The sequence below is a fragment of the Cherax quadricarinatus genome, chromosome 29 (assembly GCF_038502225.1).
Source record: "Cherax quadricarinatus isolate ZL_2023a chromosome 29, ASM3850222v1, whole genome shotgun sequence".
Lineage (NCBI taxonomy): Eukaryota > Metazoa > Arthropoda > Malacostraca > Decapoda > Parastacidae > Cherax > Cherax quadricarinatus.
In genome coordinates this window covers 6394340-6400434 of record NC_091320.1, presented here as the reverse complement: position 1 = coordinate 6400434, position 6095 = coordinate 6394340, and the positions used below count along the sequence as shown (strand labels likewise).

At 36.2% G+C, this 6095-nt stretch overlaps 1 pseudogene; it reads left to right on the top strand.

Moving 5' to 3' along the window:
- Window positions 1-1770: 1770 nt before the first annotated feature.
- Window positions 1771-1887, top strand: LOC138853410 (5S ribosomal RNA; annotated as a pseudogene).
- Window positions 1888-6095: the final 4208 nt, after the last annotated feature.

Sequence of the window (6095 nt, the reverse complement as noted above, 5' to 3'; positions counted from 1 at the left end):
TTTTGGCACTTCATCTCCAGGGTAATCTTTACTTATTTTGTCCTTCAATTTGGACGAATTACTATTCCATTCTCTCAGAGGCATATTTGCACTTTGCATTATTTTATTAGCCTCTCCATAAGTCATTAACAGTTCCTCTTCAGTTGACATCACACCCAGGAAATTGTCCACAAAATTGTTTGCTCATTACTTTACTCAATGGGCTTCTCATACATTTAAGGTGTGCATTTATCGTCGCTTGAAGTAGGAACGGACTGGATGTAGCACCAAATAATACGCTCCTAAAGCGAAAAGTTTTCAGAGGGCCAAGTGGGTCAATAGGATTCTCAGGCCATAAGAAGCGCGTACAATCCCAGTCAGCCTCTTGTAAACCCACTCTTAGGAAAGCTTCACTTATGTCAGCCATAAAGGCATAATTTTTCATCCTGAAATTTAATAAGATATCTCCTAATTTTTCCATCAACGACGGACCTGTCATCAAACAGTCATTTAAACTAGGTACATTTTTGTTACTCCTGGCACTACAATTAAACACAATTCTCAGAGGAGTGGTCTTAGAATCCTTCTTCACTCTGTGATGTGGCAAATAGTGACCATAAATTTTGGCTTGCTCAGGAGGTACCTCTTCTATAAATTTATTAATTAACTGCTCAGCAATTATATCATTATAGGCAGTTAACAATTCTGGTGTCTTACTCAGTTCGCAGAGCTGAGCCTTTAATTGTCCATATGCCATTCTGTAATTAGTGGGCAATTCTGGATGGTTCAGTCTCCACGGAAGTCGTACCAAGTATTGTCCAGATTCAAATTTTACATCTCTCAGGTATTGCTCCTGAGTAAAAGAATCATCTGGACTTTCTTCATTTACATTTATTCCAATGCTGTCTAATTCCCACAATTTATGCACTGGCTCAACACCATCCTCTATGGAAGAATTATACTGGGGTACAACTTCATGAGTAAGACACACAGTTATGGTATTTGTAGTTTCCTCTAGTCATGAATTATTATTACGAGGAATCCTACCATACATTACATGGCCTCCAGCAGTCTTCAAAAGGGTGACACCACATTTCTTTACCATACCCTTTACAAAGGAGGCATAATAGTCACTACCTATCAAAATATTTATTGGGCCTACAGAATCATCACTTACACCAGAAGGTGCTAAATTTACATTATGTGAGAGTCTTTCTGTAGCTTTACTAAGTTCTACTGTAGATATTTTCTCTGGAAGTCTATCTACAATTACTGCATTAACACGTTTTTTCTCATTGCCTAACCTGACAGTTACATAAACAGTGTCATACAATTGAGCCCTTTTATCCGAGAGAAAACCAGATAATTCTAAAGTTGTGGGATCTCCCATCTGTACTTTCATACCATCAAGACATTTACGTTTAATGAAAGTACGTTGGGATCCTTGGTCTAATAATGCAGTTACATTTTTTGATTTATGCCTATCATCAATTTTTACCTGTAACACAGGTAAGGCTACTTCAGCAAAACCATCATTATTAACATTAGCAGCAATTTTTACATTAGCCACTGTTGTGTCAGGATTGTCAACATTATCATTATTATCAACATTATCATATAGACCTTTACACATGACTATATGGTGTCTTCCTTTGTGACATTGATAACAGAAGTTTAATTTGGCATAACAATCCTTTACATTGTGATTACCCAAACACCTGATACATCTGTCAAGTTCCTCCAATCTTTCAACTTTATCATTCCATGAATTGTATGCATTGCAATTCTTAGAAAAATGAGTACCACGTTGAACGCACCGCTTCTCGTCCGATCAGCGAAGTTAAGCAACGTTGGGTTTGGTTAGTACTTGGATGGGTGACCGCCTGGGAACACCAAATGCTGTTGGCATAAAAACTGTGGCCCAGTGGCCTGGTGGCTAAAGCTCCCGCTTCACACACGGAGGGCCCGGGTTCGATTCCCGGCTGGTGGAAACATTTTGACACGTTTCCTTACACCTGTTGTCCTGTTCACCTAGCAGCAAATAGGTACCTGGGTGTTAGTCGACTGGTGTGGGTCGCATCCTGGGGGACAAGATTAAGGACCCCAATGGAAATAAGTTAGACAGTCCTCGATGACGCACTGACTTTCTTGGGTTATCCTGGGTGGCTAACCCTCCGGGGTTAAAAATCTAAACAAAATCTTATCTTATCTTATCTTACCCTTGCAGAAGAGACAATCTCTCCTTTCTTTGACAGGTTTCTTATTAACTGGGCTACTCTTAGGAGGGTACTTATTTTTCTTACCTTGTGGAGAATCATTATTTCTGATTCCTGCTACTTGATATGCACCTATGCAACTCTTTTTAGGAAATGAAATTTGATTATTAACATTGGGATAATTTTTCCCTTTGTGAAACTTGACAGATACCTCAGAGTTATGATGTGTTGCATCTTTAAAATGAGTTGGTTGGCTGGTCTGCAACTGAGCAATTAATTCTTGTAGACCTAGTCTTATTTCCTCCAGACCAAAATAACCCTTGTGATATTTATTCGAGAGCCATTCAAGTGTTTTACAGCTTAATTTATTCTGTACCATGGCACTCAATAACCAGTCTGATTCCTTCAGATTATATTTATTACTTAAAGTTTTGAGAGTGCTCTGCAGTTTAACTCTAAACTGTTGTAAACCTTTGTAAGTGTGATCTGGAGATTTTAAATTAACAATGATATTCACTAGATCCAACCTACTTTGTTCTATATTACCATAAGTGACCTGCAACAAGTCAACTGCTTCCTTGTAAGAGTCATCTACATTGGGAAAGGCTTGTATCAGTATGTGAGCCTCTCCTCTTACCTGTCCTTTGAGGTAAAATAATTTAGTTACACAGGCTAGGTCACTCCTGTCATGCACAGCTGCTTTAAAAATTGACCAAAATTCCTCCTAATTTTCTCCGGGATTAAACACAGGTAAACATAAACTTGGAGCAGACTGATTAACTGCCTGGTTTACACATTTTAATTTATTCAAGGCCTGACTTTTACAAGAAAGAATCATTTCCTCTAATTCATAATACTGATCTACTTCAGTCTCATCTACACATTTTACTAACAAATCTCCTTCATATTTGTTGTAATGTAATTTGTATGAATCATATCTATTACCTAAAGCATCTAAATACAATTTTAAATCATCAGTATTCACAGTTTCTCGATTCATTAATTCCAAGCACTTATTATATGCCTTGGTTACATGAACTTTCTTAGCCTGTAGTGATGCTTTCTTTACTCTATATTCCATATGTTTGTCTTTATTAATTTCCTCATTTTCAGCCATGATGCAATGTATTAAATTCAACCCAATTAATAACACTGATTACAACTCACAACACTGACACAACCTACCTTTGAATAAATCCCAGCTACTTGAGCTCAGCAATTACATGTAAAAAATTGTAATATAAATTTTAAATGTACATTAATACAAACTTGGCTCATCAAAATTAATATTATACAAATTAATAAACTTAGCCAGACTTGACTTATCAAAATTAATATTGTAATAATTATAATCCACTACACATTAAATAAATTTGTGAACTTAACATCCACCTCCTTCTGTCATTTCACATATAATTATTAAGCAATTAACCAATTAATGACTTCACTAATTACATCCGGTTCGAAGGACCAACGGGCAAATTAAATGTGGAAAATTGCATTTATCTGAATGTAACTAATTATGTACATAACAGTAAATGATAACAAAGATAATTATTATTTATCAATGTTACATAGACAAGTAGGAATTTGGGACACCTAGGTCGCAAAAAATGTCCCCCTTCGATACCTACCACTGTCATAACCACAAGTTGCTCTGGACCTATTAATCAAATGAAATATACATACACAAGGAATACTGGTAAATATATAAATTTGTGGACTGTGTATTAAAAATAATAAATGGTTATATATATACACAATTACATAACAGAAGGAAAATATATCTTAATATCACTCACCAATTTGACTGGAGATTAATGTGTATCATACTCAGAAAACCTCACTCTAACGAAATCTATGAAAATAATGCTGGCCAGAATTACACACAAATCTAGAGAGCTTATCTGAGGTTCCTGGAGCTGTCTTGTCCAGTCGTCTGATATCTCAAGTTATGCAGGAATGCACATCCACCAATTTCGCCTACTATTTGAGAGGTGTCAGCCCAATTTTAACCTCTAGAGCACGAAAAATTCTTCCCATTCACTCTAACGTTCTGTTCAATTCAAAACTAAGATGGCGAGCGTCTCTTCTTTTTTTCGATAACATGCTTCTTTTAAAAATACAATATAGGGCATCTATTTACCTATAAATTACCGTATTTCCGGAAAATATATACAGTATTGCTCCTCTATCCACTCTATCATATGCCTTTTCTAAATCCATAAATGCAATAAAAACTTCCCTATCTTTATCTAAATACTGTTCACATATATGCTTCAATGTAAACACCTGATCTACACATCCCCTACCCACTCTAAAACCTCCTTGCTCATCCGCAATCCTACATTCTGTCTTACCTCTAATTCTTTCAATTATAACCCTACCGTACACTTTTCCTGGTATACTCAGTAAGCTTATTCCTCTATAATTTTTACAGTCTCTTTTGTCCCCTTTCCCTTTATATAAAGGGACTATACATGCTCTCTGCCAATCCCTAGGTACCTTCCCCTCTTTCATACATTTATTAAACAAAAGTACCAACCACTCCAACACTATATCCCCCCCTGCTTTTAACATTTCTGTCATGATCCCATCAGTTCCAGCTGCTTTACCCCCTTTCATTTTACGTAATGCCTCACGTACCTCCCCCACACTTACATTCTGCTCTTCTTCACTCCTAAAAGATGGTATACCTCCCTGACCAGTGCATGAAATTACTGCCTCTGTTTCTTCCTTAACATTTAAAAGTTCCTCAAAATATTCTCGCCATCTACCCAATACCTCCATCTCCCCATCTACTAACTCCCCTACTCTGTTTTTAACCCTTTCAGGGTCCAAGGCCCAAATCTGGAGTCACGCACCAGTGTCCAAGATATTTCAAAAAAAAAATTTGTTATTTTTTCTTATGAAATCGTAGAGAATCTTTTTGTGAAGGTAATAAAACAAAAAGTACGAAAATTGGTGGAAAATTGACGAAATTATGCTCTCGCGAATTTTGATGTGTCAGCGATATTTACGAATCGGCGATTTTGCCGACTTTGACTCCCATTTTAGGCCAATTACATTATTCCAATCAACCAAATTCTTAGCTATTTCACTAGTATTACTTCTATTCTATCGATTGAGCACAAGAAATCGCCAAGTCAACTGTTTCAACTACAAAATAAAGTGATCGGAAATTGTTAATTTGGCCAATTTAACACAAAGTTCAAAATATTCCAATTTCAAAATAGGGTCCAGAATGAACAATGTAGGCATTCCTGGCACTAAACTAACATTTCCTCTGTTCATTAGTTATGTTTTGAGGCTTTACAAATAAATTCCATTTTGATTTTTTATTCACATAATGAATTTTTATTCACACCAAAAAATAGAAGATTTACTGTTATGCAATACTGTAATAATTGTATAAATATCATCACCATATTTGTGAATGTATATTAGACCTACCAGCTGACGTGTATTAGATGTGTGAGGTCGTTTGTTTACTTTTGAATATCGGCAAAAATTTAACATTTCCGCTACTTTGAGCTCAGTTTCAAGCCATTTCCAATGCTAAAACCAATCAAAATCATCTCTATTTCTGTAATATGTCTTCCATTCTATCAAATGAGACCAAGAAATCGCAAATACAACTATAAAAAACATACGAAAAAACACTGCAAAGTTGCTGTTTTAATCGAAAAATCATGATTTCATTTTTTTTCTCTCATTATGCACAGTGTGCTGCAGGATCTGTTTTATGTGGTGCACACATACCACATAGATGTATTCTCTCATATCTAGGCCCAAATGTAAAACTCACAGTTTATCAGAGTGAGCTGAGCTCATGGCGTAGATCTACGGTTTGGACCCTGAACATAAAGCCGTAGATCTACGGGACGGACCCTGAAAGGG